Source organism: Tamandua tetradactyla, chromosome 26 (assembly GCF_023851605.1).
Source record: "Tamandua tetradactyla isolate mTamTet1 chromosome 26, mTamTet1.pri, whole genome shotgun sequence".
NCBI lineage: Eukaryota > Metazoa > Chordata > Mammalia > Pilosa > Myrmecophagidae > Tamandua > Tamandua tetradactyla.
The window spans coordinates 1,191,014-1,213,968 of NC_135352.1; the positions used below are offsets into that span (position 1 = coordinate 1,191,014).

The 22,955-nt window shown below is 35.5% G+C and overlaps 1 long non-coding RNA gene and 2 pseudogenes across 1 annotated transcript in view; 2 read left to right on the plus strand and 1 right to left on the minus strand.

Annotated features, from left to right (window-relative positions):
- The window catches only part of LOC143669797 (uncharacterized), a 36,723-nt gene extending 29,094 nt beyond the window's left edge, over positions 1-7,629 (minus strand). The window contains exons 1-2 of the long non-coding RNA XR_013169067.1: positions 7,516-7,629; positions 2,210-2,382 (exon numbers count right to left, since the gene is read on the minus strand). This is a non-coding gene — a long non-coding RNA (uncharacterized LOC143669797). The remainder of the gene's footprint in view (positions 1-2,209; positions 2,383-7,515) is intronic.
- LOC143669796 (zinc finger protein 385D pseudogene) lies at positions 2,338-3,369 on the plus strand (annotated as a pseudogene).
- Positions 7,630-20,990: 13,361 nt separating the features above from the next.
- On the plus strand, positions 20,991-21,337 carry LOC143669938 (cyclin-dependent kinase 2-associated protein 1 pseudogene; annotated as a pseudogene).
- Positions 21,338-22,955: the final 1,618 nt, after the last annotated feature.

Below are 22,955 nucleotides of genomic sequence, written 5' to 3' on the forward strand. Positions count from 1 at the left end.
AATTGTTGCTTTTTCATTTCTTTGCTTTGCATATATGTTATACTATACATTTAAAAAGTTAAAAGAAAAGCCATTGCATTTCTGATATTTTGCACTCTGGCTGCATTTACAAACTAAAACAAGGTAAATTATGTAACTAATTTGAAATCTTCCCACCAAGAAAATCCATGTTGAAATGGATACAATCCAAGTTCTTATTACAAAAGATTCAAATCTTTAAGTCTTCAAACATTTATTATTAATAGAATGTTATGAGGTACTCCCTACAGCATTTGACAAAACTTAAATATAAAAGTAAGACTTGGAAAAAATTCATAATATGTATAAATATAGATAAAAAATTAAATTTTAAAACCTTTTTGCTATGTAAAAAGGATTATGCATCATTACTTACTGATTTCAGTTCAGAATAATTCAAGAATAATTCATCAATAACAGATTGGGATTAAATTAGTTGTTATTGTAATGTTTCATATTATTTCTATATACAGAAAGATAGTTTCCTTTACTACATATTAATTTACCCTATTTTTATGTGTCCTTTTTTAACTTTGACTGAATTATATGCTTCTGATGGTGGGGAATTGAGTAAGTTTTGATTATTATCATGCTATCAAATGCTCTGTAGTATATAAATATATATTTTCAAATTTCTCTGGGATTTTAATAATTTTTTCATGATCAGGTGAAATAACTAATATAAATCAGTAAAAGATGAACCTATCAAATGGTTTTCATGAGGTTAAAATGATATTTGCACAATTACAGTATATACAATTACTAGTATATAGTAAGTATTCAATAAACCTTGATGGCAATGATGGTGATAATAAGAATGACAATGGTTATGAACTTGACCTAACTGGCTCCTAGTCCATTGACTATGTATGAGACTATGTAATCTGAAAAGTATTGAATATTCAAAACAACACATGTACAAAGGTTGATCTTTTTTAGGATTAACATAATTCTCATGGATATTGTGTTTATTAGTTTTCTTCACTTCTCTAATTTAAGAAATGCATTTCTTTTAATTACATTTCCTTTTATAATTAATTCCCAGGAGAACATTTGTTCACTAGAAGCTCCAGGGAGGCAGCAATAATGGGTTCATGCTTCACTCTCTCCAAATTCAAATGATTTTCAGATGTGTTGATGGAAACTTCAGAGTTTTGGGTGCCTTTGTTACAAGGCAAATGAAGAAGATAGCTCATTCCCAGTTAAGCCTTTATAAACTGTTCTATAGATAAGGCTGTATCCTCCACTCCTTTGTTTCAAAGCATTCTGAGACCATCAGAAAAAACAAACAAACAAACAAAAAAAACCCTAATCTATAGAAAGGATTCCAACCAGGACACCATACAAACCATGCAGCCATGAACAAACAAGTCTCTGAAACTATATACTTGGGAGTATGCCCCCAAATTCTGAAGTACAATTCAGTATGTAAATAGAGAGTTTACAGTATTCTTCCTTTATCACTTACTCCTCTCATCCTCCCTATTGCAGTGGTTTCTTCTTGTTCATTATTGTTCTTCTTTCACTTAGTCACAGCCTTATGCAAATTTTTGGAGTTGACTGAGTGTCTTTAACCTCTTCACTTGTGCATTTAGACTCTGCTTTTCTTTTAACTGCCATACACACTGCTGGTGTCCAAAAGATACCCATAAGCTGCATACATTCAAACTACCATTTATCAAATCACAGGAAAATCTTCTAGTATTATCCCTTCATTCAAAATTACCTTTACCTTTTCCTCCAAATCTGAAACATTTCCTTTCTTTCAGCTTGATTATAGGAAAATAACCTTATTATACCCCTTCAAAACTTTTCACCATATTGACAATTTCAGGTTTTATTAATTAAGATAATGAACCTGTGTGAGAGAATTCTGAAAGTTTATTTAAGCAATCACAGTACAAACTCAAACCTTGATGTAACCTTATTTTTCCTCCCTTTATCATTAATGCATATCATGCATGTCAGAAAGTCATGTGTGTTCTTGTTAACTTTTCTTATTGTGAAATAAATATATAAAAATGACAATGAGTGAAATAATAACAAAATCAATATTTTGGGTTAGAAAGAAGAGCAAAATCCAAATCCAAAATCTCAAAATTTTGTCTCATTTCCACCATTACCCTCTATAATGTACTCAAATTTTAGCTAATACTTAAGTTCTGTTAACTAATATTTTACTAATAACTACCTGGTAAAACATCCATTAAAAGTAGCAATTAAGATCCTGCGGAGGAAGCACGCTGGGCTCTAGCTGGTCTCCATGCTGGGGACATTGCCATGGAAAGTAGCATGAAACGGCTGTGCTCGGTGCGTCAGCACTGGGTGCGAGCTGATGCTGAAGACGCCGCGGTGGGGTTCCGGCTGCAAGATCAATGAGAAACATAATGTATTTTGGTGGTACATGCCAGAGCCCTGCTCTCCCAGCCCTGGTCCATCCACCTGCCCCTCCTTTGCAACCGTCGCTGAATATTAAACTATTTCTTCCCTTTCCTCTTGACACTGCTGCTGCGGTCAGCCTTTTCCCTAATTTTAATGCGATGGACCTGATCCAAAAAGCTGTAATAAATCATTCATTCGGGGTTCCTCTTCCTCATCGAAGAAAGCAAATCATATCATGCAACATTTGCCAACTGAGATTTAATTCCGATACAACACCGCAGGAACACCAGCTATGACGACGACAAGTGTGGAAATTCGCAAAAGCAGTGTTATGACAACTGAGATCACCTCTAAAGTGGAAAAAAGCCCCACAACAGCCACTGGCAATAGCTCATGTCCTTCCACAGAGGCTGAGGAAGAAAAAGCAAAATGACTTCTTTACTGTTCCCTATGCAAGGTTGCTGTCAACTCAGCCTCACAGCTGGAAGCACACAACTGTGGTACTAAGCACAAAACCATGCTAGAAGCCCAGAATGGAAGTGGGACTATCAAAGCATTTCCTAGGGCAGGAGTGAAAGTCAAAGGACCTGTTAATAAGGGAAACACAGGCCTACAAAACAAAACATTTCACTGTGAAATCTGTGATGTGCATGTCAACTCAGAAACACAGCTTAAGCAGCACATTAGCAGTATAAGTCACAAAGACAGAGCTGCTGGGAAGCCCCCGAAACCTAAATACAGTCCTTACAACAATCACCAGAAAGGAGCACATCCACTGGGGGTAAAACTAGTATTTTCAAAAGAACCGTCTAAGCCATTGGCTCCACGAATTCTACCCAACCCCTTCAGTCCTCGAACTGCTCCAGCAGCCACGCTATTCCAGACTTCTGCACTTCCTCCAGCGCTCCTGCAACCAGCTCACGACCCATTCGGACCGCCCACACGCCTGTGCTGTTTGCTCCTTACTGAATTCCAACTAGGAGTAATTGTACTGCAATAATTTTTTCAAAAAAAACAACAAAAAACACAGAAACTATGCAGTATTTATTTATAGTTTAAAGTGTATCTGAAGAGCCAGGACTTTTGATAGTGAATTGAAAAGATTATTAAAAAAAAATAGGGAAGGGTTGGGAAGGGAGGGGAGGGGGAGGTATTTTCTGCCAATTAAAGCATTCCTCTTGAACGTTGGTCGTTTTAGAAGTGAGCTCCCACATTGACTCAAAGAGGTATCTAGAACTTCTGAAGCCCCTGTGACCACGCTTTTGGTCACATTTCCCCCTGCATTGTCTTTCCTGCTTTATGAAACAACTATACCTTGTCTAAGGGCATTAATTGGTTCCCATGTATATATAATGATTTACTCTGTAGATTAAAATAATGTGAAAAAAGTAAAACAAAACAAAACAAAACAAAAAAAAACAAAAGCAACACTGTGAATAGCAGTATCTGTGCTGGTCTTCTTGCTATGACAGCAATACTGGGTATTAATCCCAACAAAAGTAGATACAGTAGGTGTCTTGTAAAACAATCGTGCTGTGTCTCAATTTATGCCACTAGGTTTTAAAGAATTGCAAAAGGTAGAATGAACAACTATTTCTTGTCAGTAAGCAGTCAAAATATAACACTGAATGGCGTTGCAGAGGTCTTCCTGGCCACCCCACCCCCACCCCCCACCCCATATAGCCTGGAGACAACTTTAAGTTCAGAATAATAGAACAGGGCTACACTTAGACATGGGAGAGAGGTTCATAAGGAGGATTTTTTTTTAACATCCTAATTTTTCCACCCTAAAGGAGTATAGTTAGAACCAGGGAAATGTTTCTAATGAATCTGTGTCTGAAAAAAGTTAAACCCATACATGAATCATGAGTGTTTGGAAAATAAGTCTCTACAACTCTTCTGTTTCATGAATGAGGTGTGATCATAATCTAGGATAATATAAAGTAAAGATCTTCCGTGTTAGTATATATCCAATAAAAAAAAGAGAATATTGCCTCTCTGCAATATCCCATTTATATCATATCAGTGGGGTTGTCTCTTAGGCAAAGATTTCTGCTTTGAGTATGACAGAATTAAGCTATAGTGGAGTTTTTTTGTTTTTTTAGACTTCCCACTGATATGATATAAACAATATATATTTAAATGTTAGTAACAAGAAAAATGAATATACGTTAATTGTAAACCAAGGATATAGTGTTAAAAAAACACAAATAGAATCCACTCAACCATCATTTTTCTAGTGGAGTTATAGATACTGACAGCCTTCAACATTCACCATAAGGCTGAAAAGAGTTGATGTTTTACCTTTAAAACAAGATTTATCAGGGGTATATATAAATATATGTATATTGTATATATGTTAGAAAGATTAAGAGAACTTATAAAAAAGAAAATCTATATAAAATTATTATATAACCACCCCGTGTTGCATGTTATCATTAAATTGGTAACAAATGGCATAAAGATAGTTGTGCCTTTAATTTGTGATAAAGGCTACCTGCCTTTTCCCACAGAAAGCTAAAATAGACCTACCAGCATGTTATCATTAAATTGGTAACAAATGGCATAAAGATAGTTGTGCCTTTAATTTGTGATAAAGGCTACCTGCCTTTTCCCATAGAAAGCTAAAATAGACCTACCAGCATGATGGGGTTGGATGCAGCCAGTCTATTGCATTAAGAATAAGGATGCTTATAGTTAGAGCAATGGCAAAACATGTACAATTCAACCCTATGTGATTTAGGTTTAGAGAAAAAAAATATTTTTGAAAAGTTTTTGTAAAGTCTATTTAAAAACATAGGGAAGGGCTGGGTATGGCCCTCCTGAAATGGCTGTTATAAAACTGTAGTGACCTTTCAAGTGGTAGAAAGTTTCAAGAAGAAATGATGCTTTTGAGAGATAGGAATTTAGCATTTGTCATTTTATATTTAAGAAACACCCACAGCATGCTTGGTGCTCAACATTAAACAAGACCTTTCTCCAGAAGAAGTTCTCCACCATCCAGCTAGAGACATTTGTCATATAAACATGTCTTTAAAGCGATTGACTTTATATATCTTTTGTCATACAAACAACCAAAAAGAAAAAGAAAATATATTCCATAGGTCTTTTGGTTTTAAAACAAATGTCAAACCATGCCTCTCTAGTTAAACACTATAATAGCATTAATATTTGGTTAATATTTGGTTTTGGAAAGTACCTGGTGATTTTGCATGTGCCAATGTTTCTACTTTCTGGTCTTAGCAAGTGTTTCATTTTTTAGCATACAGACCCTGCTGCTGGAGTCAGGGAAATTAGTTTGCTGTTTGGGGCACTGTATCCCATGTGACCAGCTTCTAAATTTTTGAAAACTTGGTTTCTTTTTTTCTTTTTTTTTTTGTCAAGCATTCTGATCTTTTGCTATAGTCAGCCTGAATCCCTATCGAACAAGCTTTATACCTTATAAAACCTCCTCTCTTTCTGTTGGAGAACTTAAATGTTAATTGATGAAATAGCTCAATACAATGTGCTTTTAGCTGTCTGTACCCATTTTCACCAAAGTGAATGAACCAGTCCATCATAAGTCAGGGCTTGTGGGATACACAGAGTCCTGGATCACAAGGCATTACTAATCTTAATGATATGCTGGGAAAAAACAAATCAGTCATAATTTCTCCATTAGCCGTAATAAGAAAACTCAGATATCCCTGGATTCCTTCTGCCTCACTTTGCTATGGGACCATTTTTGTTTAAATGGTCTCCCTTAAATTGGAGTTGTGAACATCAGTTGTCTTTTACTCACTGCCTAATAAAGGAAGATGCCTAACCACAGAAAAAATAGCAATTAAAATACACAGTCAACTAAATTTAGCTTTCTTAAAACCTGCCAACATCACACTTTTTTTGTCTTGTAATTCTGGATTTGATATTACATCCTGCCCTAAACCTGTATTCTTGCCATCAAATAGTTTCAGAGTGCAATGTATATATTCTAAAACATCAGCTAAATAAGTAAAAATCTCCATTTTTGCAAAAATTTTCCTATTTCTCTTTATTTCTGGCCCTTGCATTTTTGTATGAAATTACTTACATTTGATAGCTGTTGTTGCTCCCAGAAATAGTCAAAATTCCAAAATTATACTTTTAACCTCTTATGAGTATTTGCACTATCTTTCTGAATTCAAAGAGAAATATCACCAAAGGTTAAAACAAAGATATTCTACCCTTTCCCTTATACTTGAAATAAATATGAAAATAGTATTCTCACTAAAGGTTGATTCTTCGGGAGATGAGATAGGCTGATTTCACATTGTTTAGCTGTTGATTTGACAATGTGGAGGTTGGAGTCAGTGGGTCAAAGGTCATGAGCTTTAAGGAAAATGCATCTTACATGAACATGTTCAGTTATTTCATTAATAGTTGATTTCTTAATTAAAAAGTACCCTAAAATACCTCATTATACATATTAGTATATAATTATATTTATTGCAACTTTCACACTAAATAAGTACCTTTATATCTTAATGGATAAAAGTTACTGCACCAAGTCTATCAAAAGGGCATCCCATATGAGTGTATTTTACATCACTTGAGAATGACTTTTAATGATAGATCCCCTAGATTTAGGGGAAGTTCAAAGTTTATCCAAATTTAGTTATCACAACTTGACTATGACAGTTATTCTGCTAATATGAATGAATCTAACACTTGAGCTTGTACATTTTGTCACAGAAGTTGTTCATGCACTGGAGAAATGATCATGTCTCCTTGCAAACAAAAGTTAATCAGTTGTCATGGGTAGGGTATTTCCAGGGTTGAGAAACAAAAACCATCATAAACTTCTGTTTCCATTTGATCAGCCTGACTGGTAACAGTATAGTCAAAGAAACAAGAAGAAAGTTACTGAGTTCATCCTTCTAGGATTTCAGAATGAAAAAGTAGAATTTCAAACCTTCTCTGTGTTCCTGCTCATGTACATGATGTCTCTGATTTACAACACAATGATTATCATTCTCATGTGTTGTGACTGCCATCCACATTCATGCATGTATTTTTTTGTAGCTAATCTTTCCTTTCTTTAAGTCACCATCATCTCCACAGTGGTACCTAAGATGCTACCCAACCATTCCCACTCACCAAGTCAATATCCCTTGAGAGTTGTGTTACACAGTCTTTCTCCTACTTCCTCCTGGGACCCACAGACTTCTTCATTCTTGCTGTCATGTCCTTTGACAGATACTTTGCTGTTGGCAACCCACTGAGATATGCTATTATCATGAACAAACTGACATGCATAATGTTGCTGCTGGGATCCTAAGTGGGGGCATTTCTGTCAATTTTACTATCATCCATCTTAACAGCAACTCTATCCTTTTGGTGGGCCAAATGTAATCAATTAGTTCTGTGATGGTGCCCCAGTGCTAAAGCTTGTCTATACAGATATCTCTAGGGCAGGACTGGCAGACTTCATCTCTTCTGTTGTTTTGTTCTTGGGTTCCTTGCTGTTTCCTGGAATTTCTTACATCTACATTTTCATTACTGTCATCAGGATTTTCTCTGTTCAGGGGTGGCAGGGGGCCTTTCACACTTGTTTCCCACTTGACAGTTATAACACTTTATTACAGGAGCTCAATTTTCATCTACATTCTCCAAAAAGGGCAATATAATGGATGTCAATAAATTTGCAACAGAATGCTATTGTAACTCCAAGGCTGAATGTTTTTATTTACAGTCTCCATAAAGAGAACATCAGAGAATCCCTGAGAGATGTCATCAGTAAGTATGTAACTATGTAAGCAAATTTAAGTTCTTTTAAATGAATTCCATATATGTATATATATATATTACTCTTCCTATCTAGCAACAAAATCATTTTTATTATGTAACTACTTAAACTTTACTACTCAAGAAGAGAGAAATTTAGGAGAACAAGTATTCTAAATCAGTACTTCCTAATCCCTATCTAATGTTCGTTTAACAGAGACTTAAAATATTTGCAGAGATTCTCACAGATCTCAAAATGCATGTATAGCTTTCTACATGTACACACACACACAAATTCAAGCATGAGTCTCAATTTTCCTTTGTCTACAATGTTATTTAGGTCAAATTCTTGTACTACCTAGTGATTTGAGCTCAAACAAAGCCACCACTTCATGGTTAAGCTATAGTCTTACCCTATATTTCAAAATTTTTCTCATGCTTTTTTCCCTTTACAATATTATTATTTTATTCTGATACATATAAGTTATCTTCAGAATGAATTATAAAACATATTTGAATTCATATTTAAAATATTGTATATGAAATTATTTATCCTATTGGTTACTTAATTATAAATTGAATTTGTAGGCTGATCTTACAAGGCTTCATGTCATTTACAACCTGTGACATTCATGTGCCTATGAAACAAAAGCTAGGGGAATATCTTCCTTTCATGATGGAATTCATCAGTACTTACAGCCCTCAGCTAATCATGTGAAGGGGGATAGAAAACAGGAGCAATGATTAGTATATACACATTTTCTTTCTGGGATTGCTGGAAATGTTAATAGGTATGGGATTTTTGATGTAACATTTATACAAGTAATTTTATTAAAGCTAAATAACATAAACTGGGAATTTCATCACAACTTATGGTACATAGCATTCTCAGTATTTGAATGAACAGTTATTAGATTTTCATTATCTTAATTAAATGCAAGTGACAAAATTGGTACAAGGATTTACTAAGCTGAACATAAAGGCAAATTCATACTTGTTACTATTAATTATATTTCAAGTTATTCAGATGACTCTTGTAAATAATATGTAATTTCAGTACAATATTATTGGCTTGAAGATTGTTAAAATACACAAATCTTAAAGATGTTTCCATCATATACTACATCTCTGACCTTAGGGGACTGTCAATATTAAAAAAATGTACCAATCTCTGCTTATAGAAACCAACATATGCTACAACACTACAATGATCTGTGTTTGGGTTGCCAATTATTCCCAGACTCTTTCCAAACTATCTACTCTGGTACCTGGCTATAAATTTATGGAGTATCCTTTTTTTAAACATGTATCACCCTATTGCAATTGACTGGTTATTTTGATTTTCCAGAAGCACAAAATCCATGGAGACTTTAATGATGATTCATCCAAATTTCAACCTCTAATGCTGATAAGTATTTTTCACTTAATTGAATGAAATAGGTAACACTGCGTCAGCAATCCTTGTATGTTTTATTATTTACACTAAATTTATGTTTGTTAAAGAATCTATCAACAAATAGATATTGGAAAAAATCAGTCAAAAAATGAATGAATGGATGAATATTAATGAATACTTTAACAAGCACATTAGTGGATATTGTGTATACGTATGTATTTATATAAACATAAAACGAGAAAAAGTTAAAATAAAAATCATATTTCTGCTTTGTAAATATAATTTAAATAACTCACATTTTAATAATTACTCAATCATTTCAATCTCTTAAATATTGTTTGTAATTGTGTGCATATAGATTAATAATTGCTTGATTGAATGATACTCCAAGGGATTTTCCAAATGTTCAAAAATGGATTTTGGTTATATTCACACAAATCACTTATGAATGTGTTTATCATAGAAAAAATAAAGAAGATAGTAGTCTAGCCTATCAGCTTAGAACAGAGTGAAAATTATTTTAAAGTTTACACATTTCAATGTATAGATATTTCTAATTCACTGATGCATTCAAAGTATGGCAAGGTAAAATTATCACTATACTGCTTCAAGCTTTAAAATGACTTTAACAATTTGCCAGTCAGAATACAGAATGTTGGGCGGGTCACAGTGGCTCAGCAGGTAAGAGTGCTTGCCTGCCATGCCCGAGGACCCGGGTTCGGTTCCTGGTGCCTGCCCATGTAAAAAAAAAAAAAAAAAAAAAGAAGACAGAATGTTTTGGCTGGAAGGAATATTTTATTCAAAATCTCTCTCTCTCTCTCTCTCTATATATATATATGTATGTATATATACATGTATAAGTATGTGAAGGAAGTTATGCATTATGTACATCATCATATAGCTATTAAAAGCAGAAGTGTATTGGAATTCAGAACTTAAGCCATTATTTTGTTATTTTAATATGTAATTTTAGTCCTTGCTTACAATATTAATTTTTAGATGCTATGTGTACAACAGATATGAGGGTGATCTAGATTCCTGTCTGAAGAACAATAGGGAAGTGAGCTGAAAAATCAACTAACAGCAATAGGCTTGAAAAATACCCTCTTTTTTGTTTTATAAAACCATTTTTTTCATCTGTTGGTTTACTGGAATAAGTTTCACAAAATTTCCTTGAAAGGTTGTCTCTCCTCTACTCAGATGCTTGGACTCCTATAAATGTCACTTCTTGGTAAGACCTTAAATCTTTTTTTTTTTAAAGGAAAGACAGAGAGAGAAGGAAGGAAGGATAGAAGGAAGGAAGGAAGGAAGAAAGGGAAACATCTTTAAACATTTTCTTGTTTTTATTGTATTCTGTTTCTCCGTTTTTGGTACATGGGCTGGGGCCGGGAATCGAACCGAGGTCCTCCGGCATAGCAGGCAAGCACTTTGCCCGCTGAGCCACCGCGGCCCGCCTGCTGGGGCCGGGAATCGAACCGAGGTCCTCCGGCATAGCAGGCAAGCACTTTGCCCGCTGAGCCACCGCGGCCCGCCCTTAAATCTTTGATTGAAATCTCTGGCATATATGTGTACAGCATGCCTGTCATTTTTTAGTATGTCTTCTATATAATAACCTGTACAATATTCTTATAGGAATGGAGGAATAGTCAAAAGAGTAGATCCATACATACCATGAAATACTGGAAGATCAATTGGAATGGAGTCATTTATCAGCTGGTCTCTATTTGTCTTCATTCTAACAGGGACTCTCTTCAGTTATCTATGTGCAGTGAAATACTATATACCAAGCCTGGGAAAGTTATGAGTATTCTTCCCCTGCCTCCCACCATATAGTTACTATGGTAAATGGCTGAAGAGATTTGGTGGAAGTATTGGAATAATTGGTACTGCCTAAATAAACTTGCTTTCAAGGTCCTTCTTCAAGGAAACATGGCATATTTTCAATCAGTTAGACATGGTTTAAGGATGAACTCAGACCTGGACACTGTTATATAAAAAAAATCCAAAAGCAAACAGAAAGGACTACAAAGGAAGAAGACAGCTGAGACAAATAGAAAAAAATAGCAAGAGAGTGTACTTCAAACTAAAGATTTCAATGATCATAATAAATATTAGTATCTAAAAACCTTAACTAAAAGACAGCTATTGCTAGATCAGATGTAAGACAATGAGACTGTATATTATCTGTGACTAAGTCACTTTAAATATAAAGCTGCAAATAGGTCAAAAATGGAAGGAATGAAAATATATACTGTAGTATCACCTGTCAAAATAAACTATAGTGGCTATGTCAATGTGAGAAAAAGTAGTCTTCAGAGAAAATTATAACAAAGTTAAGGAAGATAATTTCACGATAATAGTCAAAATTCAAAAGGATATTATTATCCTAAATGATAATGACTATTATAATAGAGCTTTAATGTGTCTGAACAAAATACTGATGAACATTCAAGGAAAAGATGGTCCACAATTATATTCTAAGATTTAATTTGCTTCTCTTAAAACATGGTACAATTAATAGAGAAAATTTAGTAAAGATATGATAAACTTGAGCAGCTTTATCAAAGAAATTGACTAATTGATGGTTATGGAATACTCTGTGGTCCAACAACAGCAGAATACACATTCTTTTCAGGTGTGTGTGGAAAATTCACCCGTACAGATCATATCTTGGGAGTTAAAATGTCTCAATAATTGATAAATATCTAAGTCTTACAAAGTATATTCTCTGGCCAAAATTTAAATAATAAAATTAATTTATGCATATATTGAATGAGCAAAAGCCTTAAAAGATGCAAATGAACAAAGCATAATAAGGAAGAAATAGACAATCTGAATAGCACAAACATTCTAATAAAGAGTTTGAGTTTTTGGTTTAAAACCTTCCCCAAAACAAAACTCATTGTGCTGATGACTTAACAGAGAATTCTACCAAGCATTTAAGGAATAAGTACTGAAAATTATATACAAAGTTATCCAGAAAATTTTGGAAGGAGCATGACTCTGTAAGGCCAGTATTTCCCTGATTTCAAATCCAGATAAAAAATATTACAAGGATACAAATCTACAGAAAAATAGATATCAATGTAACAATTCTGAAATTAAAATATATCAAATCACATGCAATAACATCTGAGAAGGATATGCATTGTAATAGGGTGGGGTTCAGTCAAGCAATAGAGAATAATTTAAAAAATAGAATATAAATTGAAGTGATTAACCACATTAACTGAAAAATAAACCATGCAATCATCTCAATATATGCGGAAAATACAATTGATGAAAACAAGCATCCACCCAGGATGTAAAAATTCACCAAACTCATGATAGAAGAGAATTTCCTAAATATGTTAAAGGCTATTAACAAAAATCCTACAGATAGCAGAATACTGGTTGATAAGAGACTGAATGCTTCCCCATAAGATCAGTAACAAGACAAATAGTCCTCTCATACCATTTTAACACTGTACTGAGTGGTGTGGTCCATGAAGACAGAAAAAATAAAAAAAAAACTCTCACTTTTAAAAGAATTGTCTTACTCTCATTTTAGATGTATGCTTATAAAGAAAATTCAATAAACTCAATGCAAAGTTGCTAAAATTAAAATAAAGAATAGTAAGATTTAAGGGCAAAAGGCAAAAATACAACATTTCTATGTAATGGCATAAAAATTGGAAACCGAATTTTAAATTTATACCATTTTTGATACTATCAAAAATAAGAAGGCGGCGGTGGTGGACACGCTGGAAAAGCAAGTCCGGCGGCGGCTCTCTGCAGTGCCTCTGAGCTCAAGGAAGGACAGAGGCAGGCGGCCGACTGCCGCAGAAGAGAGTAGGCGGAGAGGCTAAGACAAGCCCGGGTCAGGGGCCTGAGGTCAGGAGCTGCAAATTCCCGGGCTTCCAGGAGCGGCTGCCTAGCCTCCCTGCAACCCCGGCAGTGGACCATCAGTAGGTGCCCTCGCTGTTGAGAAACGCTGCCGGGCTGGGCTCCGCACCCTTCCCCTTTCTCCAAGTTTCTCAGTTCAAGATACCGGAACCATGTCCGGCATTCGGAAACCCCTACCCACTTTCCACGAAGGAGAGGAACAGGGAGCAGCCCTCTTCAGTTGTAATCTCTGTAACCTCATTATTGTCCAGTGAACCATTATTTTAAAATCTCAGCATTTTCTTGGTGCCTTCAAGGAATCACAACAAGAAGATGGATTGTTGGCTTTGAAGAGGGAATTAGAAGACTTCCTTTCTTAACCCACAACTGAAACTTTTATTGTTAAAGATACCAAAACTTGTGAGAAATGGAGAAAAATTAAAACAATGAAAGCTATCTTCCTCTCAGCTTTATAGATGTTGATAATGCCTGCCATGTCTTAACACAACACAGCATTCTGTATACTACTGTGAAGTTGTAGTGTTATGTTGAGACCAGTCATCCAGAGCTTAAAGAAGAAAATAATTGAACATTTTAAGTGTACACATTATGACCTCTTTAAAAGCCAAAAATTGTTCCAGGTTTTCAAATTAGAAATAAAAAAGTAACTGAATGTCTTGGAGCAGCTAGAAAGAAAAATCTGATATTGTGGAACTGTGACCCATATCAAACTCTAAAATCTGTTCTGTAACTACTTGTTACAATGTACTTTGAATTTTTTGCTTTCTGCTAAGTATATTATATTTCATAATTTAAAATCATTGTTTTATATTTAAAGAAAAAGCCACTGAAGTTTCCTGTGGGGTAAGTTATCCCTGTTTTTGTTGGAGAAGCCCACATGGTAGCTGAGAGACCAATAAAGTCCTGAACAACTGACATTGCTCAATGCCCACTGGAGGAATAGTCAGTAAAAACTCAGTCAGAGGCACTTCCAGTGTCACTGTGGCTTGTTGAATTAAAGATTTAGCTGCATGCTTGAAGACTGAGATAATATCTTGCTTATGGAATGTTACTTTTGTCTTATAAATGCGCAAATCTATAATCTTGGCTGGACATGCTGCATCAGCACCAGCTACTCTTTGAATGATATTTTCTTTTATGGGAATGTTTTGACAATACATGCAAATAATAATAAACATTCAAAGGGCTGAAAAGCTTTTTGAATCTCACAGTTTATCCTAGAGCACTTTGTTAATGTCTGCACCATTGGTGCCATGGCAGTGGCAGAGAAGATGGATGGCACCAAAGCATGGATCAAGGCAGTGGCACTGAACCCAAGCATGTGTAGCTGCAGTCTTCTTCCCTGCTATACACTTGCATTCAAAAGCACAAGAGTCAACTTCTTCAAAACTGTTTTGGATGAAGGACTAAACATTTTATTAATTCTCCTATAATTTTGTTAAATCTCATCTATCTAATAAGTATCCCTTTAAAATTCTGAGTGATGAAATGCAAGCTTATCCTCTAAGCATTATTGCTGCATACTGGAATATGACAATTGTCTTAAGGAATAGCATATGTGTGATTGGGCTGAGCCAGTTGCATTGAACATCAATTTTCATGAGAGAATGATTGACAGACAATTGATGCTTATTCAGACTTGAGTAGTTACACAGCATTTCTTGAAAATGAATGAACTGTGCCTGCTGCTCTTGCCAGTGATAAAATTTAAATTTTCAAAAATTAGAATTCTGGAAAACTTGTATTTGTCACAGTGAGCTTGACACTTTCTGAATACATAACAACTTCTCTGATGAGATTGGTGGTGTAATTAATGTGACTTTAAAAAATATTTTATGATATGTTACTATACGGAAATTCTGGATAATTCAAGGGAAAATATTTTCCTAATTAACTGTGAGTAAAAGAGCTATTCACAGTGCAAGATGGCCAAAGGATTTTGAGGTAAAAGTACAGAAAAAGTTTATTGATAAGATACAGATTCACATGGCAACTAAGCTTTATAAAGTATCACTTGTTGAATCTTGGTCTAATATCAAAGAAGAAAATCCTCAGCATTTGTAAAGCAATTAAACTCCATCTTCCAACTAAAAAGAGGGGTCATAAAACTTGAATTTTACAAAATGTCAGTTCTCTCAAAATTGATCTACAGATTTAGCAAAATCACAATATTAGTAGGCTTTTGTGGGAAAAAATTATAAAGTTATAATTCTTATGAAATTCATAAAGAAATGCAAAGAACCTAGAACATAGATGAACCAAAACAGCTTTGAGGAAAAGGAAAATGTTTACAGGATTAACATTACCTAAATTTAAGAATAATTATAAAGCTTTGGAAATGAAAACATGGTGGTACTGGGAAAACCATATACAAATTCCTTAGAGCAAAATACCAAATCCAGGAATGTACTAATACCGACACACCCACATGCAACTTACTTTTGTCAGAGTTTCAAAGACAGTTCAAAGATAAGAGGGTGTCCAAAAAATGGTACCACACACAAAAATCAATACTTAAGTAAATGGACTTTAATTCACATTTCATGCCATATACCAAAATTGACTCTGTGAAACTAAATGGTAAAATTAAAATTCTAAAATTTATAAATTAAAACATAGTAGAAAATCTTTGTGAACATGGTATGACATTGATTTCGTACATATGGGATAAAAGGTACAATACATAAAAATTAATTACTGAACACCATCAAATTTAATATCTCTGTTGTTCAAAAGATATCATTAACAGAATAAGATAAGGCAAAGATATTAGGCGATACTACAAATAGAAAGAAACACATACAAGTGCTTCAGATAAAACAACAAGATAGAATAGCTAATAGTAAAAGTTATCACTATACCAAGCACTAGGAAATACATATAGAAACTGTAGCTCTCATAAACTGCTGGCAGGAATGGAAATTACTAAAAGTGCTTTGAAAAAAGCTCAGCAGTTTCTTAAAAATATGAACATGCACCCATCATGTGATAAAACCATTCCACTCCTAAGTATTTACCCAAGAGAAAAGAAAATATTTTTCCAGGCAAAGCTGCTTATCAGAATGTTAATTGATGGTTGGCTTTAATAATCAAATACTGGAAATAATGGGTTAACATTTTTTATAAACCTCTGCAATGGAATACCAGTCAAAAATTAAAAAAATGCACAATCAAAGCACATAACAATAACATGGGTGATAGACAAAATATGTATGCTGAATGAAAGTAGAAAAGAAACACTCCATATTGTATGATCCCATTCATACAAAACTTTAAAAAATGCACTAATATCTTTAGTGACAGAAAACAAAACAGTGGCTGCTTAGTTGGTGCGTGTGTATGTAAATTTTGTTTGTGTGATATGCCACTTGAGTTTAGTGAGGGCATACATTTCTGTTTCAGTGTATGAAATTCTTGTTGATATAACCAATAACCCACCAAGCCAACATGCTTAAAAGAACATTGATTTACCACTCATAAAATCAAGTTTGCATGTGCTTGGTAGTTTGAGATAGGGAAGTATGTCTCATGCAATTACCTGAATGTTGATATGTAGTCATCAAAGTGTGAAAAATAGATAACACATCTACCAATTAAATCAGTAAAAAAAATTTTAAGAATGACATGTCCCCTAAACAATGGGTCACATTCAACTTTATTACTTTACCAAATTGATTGTCCAATATTACTGACACATGTACAGCATATGATTATGAACTTGACACCAACTCAAAAGTATCAGAAATCATTTTAATTTTTGAAGAGGATCAGTAAATAAGAAAACAAGCCTAGTCAGGGTTTTGTCAAAATTAATCCTTAAAGAAAATAGCAAATATATTGAGAAATAAACTGAACCAATCATTCCTTCCTTGTGCTCTTTCATCAAATCTTTCTATATTTCTTGAAATTAATGAGTTTACTAATTAGTAGGCATGCAGCTACTGATCATTTGCATTATCTAGGATATAATTCTCCCCACATCACACAGTTTTGAAACCACTGATGTATTTCTGTCACTTTGGGAAATACATAGTATTGTGGGTTCTGTGATGGTTAAATTCACATGTTAAATTGACCAGGTGATTGTGCTCAGTTGTTTGGTTATGCAAACACTGGCCTGATTGCTAGAATGAGCATATGCCATGGACTCAAATCACCATCAATTTGATTGCCTCTATAACTGATTTCATTTACAATCAATTTAGGAGATTCCCTTCAACAATGAAAGAAGTAGTACCCAATTAGTTGAAGATTTTAAAGGAGAACTGATACCTTCAGAAGTCAGAAGGGAGAATTTTGATCACTAATTCAGTCATACAGCTTCTGTCATGGTTAGGAACATATATCAACTTGGCCAAGTCATGGTACCTGCTTATCTGATTGAGCAAGTGCTGGCCTGTCTGTTGCAATGAGGAGATTTCATAGGATTAGGTCATGATCATGTCAGCTGCATCCACAGCTGATTCCATTTGTAATCAGCCAAAGGGGAGTGTCTTCTACAATTAGTGATGCTAAATCTAATCATGGGAAGCCTTTTAAGGAGGACTCAGAGGAGACAGGTTCCATTCCTGCTTCGGCTGGTGAGCGTCTCCTGTGGAGTTCATCCAGACCATCCATCAGAGTTGTCGGCTTCACAGCCTGCCCTGTGGATTTTGGACTCTGTGTTCCTGCAGTCACGTGAGACACTTTTATAGATTTTAAATTTGCAAGTGTTCCCTGTTGATTCTTTTTCTCTAGAGAACCCTAACTAATACAGCTTCCATAATGAATTCATTAAAAATCTTCATCAGGGCTCCTTGCTTGTGGAAAGCACTATGGAGTTTTGAGTTTCCCATACACACAGTCATGCAAACCAATTCCTATAAGAAATTTCATGAAAAAAAATTATATATATATATATATATATATATATATATATATATATATATAAATATCCTGTCAGGGAGTTATAACTATTATTTCTAAATTCTGAGATGCTGAGTTGTTTGTTTATAATCTGGCCATTCCCACAAACTTCGAGTATTTATGTGACACCTAAGTCTCAGAGTTAGAGCTCTGAAGATATGAAAGCCAGTGGTGCCCCATACAGGAACTGTTTAAAAAGTTAAAAAAGTGATCAGACTTTGAGTAGAGATATGAATGAAGTGGATCTGGATAGGACTAACATAAATCAGAATACAAGGTAAAGGATGATATTATCCATATTTTAAAACTTCTATGTGAGACTAAAGAAGAGACATTTATTTGGTGCAAATTTATATTTTGGGTAGTGTATTTCCTAATTTAATGTGTATGGTCAGTTTAATTGAACACCATAAGTATATGTGAGATCTTGTTGGTCTTTCCAGGTTAATATGATACTATGATATATCCCAGATTAATTTGAGCAGTGAATAAAGAATTTACAAGGTCCACTTGAGGAACTGGGGAGAAATGAGGAAATATTCAGCTTCCCCATTGGGAGAATTTCTGATATTCTCAGAAGCAGTGGGGACAAACCAAATCAATAGTCTGAGCCCTTGATCTGGAACTGCTTTCAGATCAAATGTATCACTGTGTGAGTGGTTGAATAAAAATAAAAATTGAATCCACAACCTTGCAAGTTGTCTGTTGTTAAAGTGATGGCATTGATTACAAAGGAATAGGATCTCAAAAATTGGAATGGGGGACATATGGGTTGATTATAAAAATGGTGGGGACACTGGAACTCTACATTCTGATTAATCTTTGCAGATAAACCTGCAATGATCTTTCCTAGGAATCAGCTCCCCAATCTCCAATTTTTCCTGAAGAATTAGCCATCTAACCTCAAATTGAAGATAGTAACCCTGCTGTGCCTTAGAAACCCACAACCACCTTCCGAAAGCAAACAGCCTTCATCCCTCTGAAGAGGTTTATCATGTTTCACAAGATAAAACTGCAGTGGAATGTCCTAAGAAAGTTGGCTTGCTAGACATTTCTAATTGTTCTCATGACCTAAACTCACTACCCATCTGCAACTAGAGTGAAGTCCCAATAGGTTCCAAAAGGTTCGGTACAACCTTATTGACCCATGATGAGGTACGAAAGAACTGCATGATTTTTTCTATTTCTTTAGATATAATTCAGGGTAATATGTGTGGAAATGGATATTAAGGGTGTGGGATAATGATGAAGATATATCAAATTGCATCAGGTTGAATTTAATGATATGGGTCCACTAAGATATTTTAGATTCAAGGTTGAAGCTCAAGGGTTTAAAAGGTGCTCAGACAGTTGTGTAGTTGGCTGAAACATTGACCAAAAGGTGGCATGCATTACCTGATAGTGAAATACCAGAAATGCCTATGTATAATGAAGATGAGGGGATCCAACAGCTTAGGGAAATTGAAATGTTAGAGTGAATTAATCACTGACCCAACGGAGCAGTGTTCAGAGGATGGCCCATTCACCAGGGCTGTGGGTAATAATTTTCTGAAAGCAATTCCATTGTCTCTGAAGAACTGTGATTTCTTATCTCTGTAGGTAAGATATTACTGTGGGAACTGCTGTCGCTAAATTTGAGTGCTTAAACACAATGGGATTGATAGGTTCTTGGTTCAGCAGAAACCAAGTGGCAGCACATAATCAACAAAGACAAGATGCATAGCTACCTTTATGGACAGCAGACTCTAAGTAATCAACATAGACTGATTATCACAGACTTAAGGTGTCTGCCTTAGATCATAGGGTACCTCGAGTAAAATGCATGAATTAGTCTACTAAATTCTTACCTGATCTGTATGAACAGAGGAGCTTTAGTTAAAAAGAAAAGAACTCAAATTTGAATGCAAAAATAGAGTCATGGCCACTTAATCCATTTGGAGACTTGAAGCCCCATTCCCCTGAATGAGTGGAAGGCCAGGTCCCTTTAGGAATGGACCACGCTACACTGCCAAAAATATATAACATTAAGCTTCCTATCAGTCCTCCCCAAAGCACCTGAATCCTTTAATCAGGGTAACTATACATTGAAGAAAAATATATGATCAGACATTTCAGAGATTATTAACTCCAGCTCAAAAATGACACTAATTCCAAGAAATCCAAAACTTCACTCTTGTCCAACAGTCTGTGTAGAGGCTTATGGTGGTCAGGTATGAATGGAGTTTTTAGCTCCAGTCCATTTCACAGTGGGACCAGTGCGTCCCTGGTCCTATTCTGTGGTTATATCCCCAGCTCCAGAATGCATATTTAGAAGAGATAAATTCTAAAACAGGCAAAATCCCCACAATTGACTCCCTGACTTGTGGAGTTAGGGGTCTGAGGATAGGAAAGGCTGGGTGAAAGCCTCTAGAATTGCTTCCACCTCACAAAATGTATCAAAAGCACTACTGCATTCCTGAAGTATTTGCGGTAATTATTGGTAACATCAAGGACTTTAATAATGCAACAGTGATATTTGCCGTTGAGGCCGGAACCGTTAACAACAGAAAGTGTGCGGGAGCCAGCGGGCGCACGAACGGGTGCAGGGACAATGACGCCGCCCCATCTTGCCACCGCCGCATGCTCCACGGGATCTACCCTGCCCACCCCGTCGTGCAAGGGGATGGCTTACAAGTCGAACTTGAATGCACACGTGCCCGCCGCTTCCGTCAACGCAGCTGGAAGTGTCCCCTCTACTTCCACCAGCAAGACAACGTCCTCCCAGTACCGCCAGATGCTGAGTGATTATGGGCCGCCCTCTCTTGGTTACTCCAGAGAACTGGAAACAGCCAGGTTCCCCAAAGCAAATTTGTTGATTTTCTGGTCATTGACAAAGAGTTGGGAAAAGAGAACAGACCCACCTACTCCGGGAGCAAGAGTGTCATGGAGAGGTTAAAATGAGGCATCTCTCATGCTAGAGAACTGGTTCGGGAGTGCCTGGTTGAAACAGAACTGAACATCAGATCCTAGCTGCTTAGTAGCTTTGAAGGCTTTCCATCGTTTTACAAGTTTTGAAGTTACAGTTCATCTCCCTTGCTCAGATGAAACTCTTATTTTCAGAGTGTTAAGTTTGCTTTTATTTCTCCCTGTTTCCCTCCAGTGGTTCACTAGGCTCTGACCTAGGCTTTAAGCTTGAGAAAAGATTTTGCAATAGATTAGGATTGCAGTTTTAAATAGTTAGGAAGTACGCAAGATTCTTTTCCCTTAAGCATTGATTGAAAAAAAAAAAATCATTGGAAAAGTTACCTATCATCAAACTGTAGTGTGACTTCAAGATACCAGTGTCTCACTTTTGTCTTCTTTTATGTCATATTATGCTACCTAAATTGTCCCTTGCTTATTTTCATAAGCTAATACAACTATTAGCTGACTATTAGTGCTTTAAAGTCAATTAAAAACTCCACAAGTTATAAATACAGAATAAAGAGCAACCTATCATACCTAACAAGGACCCCCTAAATTTTTCATACTGAGACACTATGCAGATGTCAGTTTTGTGTTTCCTGTTAGTTGATCAAAATGTCTGGAACAAATGATTAAAGCTGTTTACATGCTTGCATGTATTTATTACTCGACATAATAAAGCTTATTTTCATTAAAAAACATAATGCTGATGATTTCCACTATATCCCCATTCAACTTTCTTATTTGGCCTGTCCAGAAAACAGATGGACCTTTTAGGATAAGAGCAGATTATCACAAACTGAACCAGGTGTTGATTACAAATACAGCTTCTGTGTCATATATGGTATCATCACTTGAGAAAATCAAAACACATCCTTGTACCTGATGTGCAGCTATAGATGTGGCAAATGCAGTTTTCCCAATTTTTGTTAGTAAAGACCATTAGAAATGGTTTGCTTTCAGCTGGTCAGGTCAGCAGTACATCTTCACTATCCTACCTTAGGGGTAATTCAGCTCTCTAACCCTATGTCATTATTTAGTCCTCAGGGAACTTGATCATCTCACCCTCCTACAAGACATCCCACAGGTCCATTATATTGATGATACTTTGTGCTTGGATCTAGTGAAAGATAAGTAGCAACTACTCTAGACTTATTGGTAAGGGATTTATTTGCCAGGGGATGGAGAATAATGAAAAAAATTTCAAAGTCCATCCATCTCTATGAAATTTCTAGGTGTTCCCTGATATGGAGCATATTGAGCTATCCCTTTTAAGGTCAATCAAAAGCTGTTGCATTTGTCTCCTCCCACAACTAGAAAAGAGGCACAATGTCTAGCCCTGTTGGCCTCTTCGAATTTGGATACAGCATATTCCTTATATGGGCATGACACTCTGACCCATTTACTGAGTGACTCAAAAAGTTCTGATTCTGAGTGGGGAGTAGACTTTGAAACAGATCTAGATTGCTTTGCACACTGCTGTCACAATTGGGCCATGTAATCCACTGGATCATGTGGTGCTGGAAATGTCAGTAGCAAATAGTGATGCTGTCTGATGTCTTTGGTAGACCCCTACAGGAGAATCAAAACACAGACCCTTAGGATTTTGGAGAAAAGTCTTGCCATCCACTGCAGATATGCAAAAGATACTATCTTTTTGAGAAACAGCTTTTGACCTGCTACT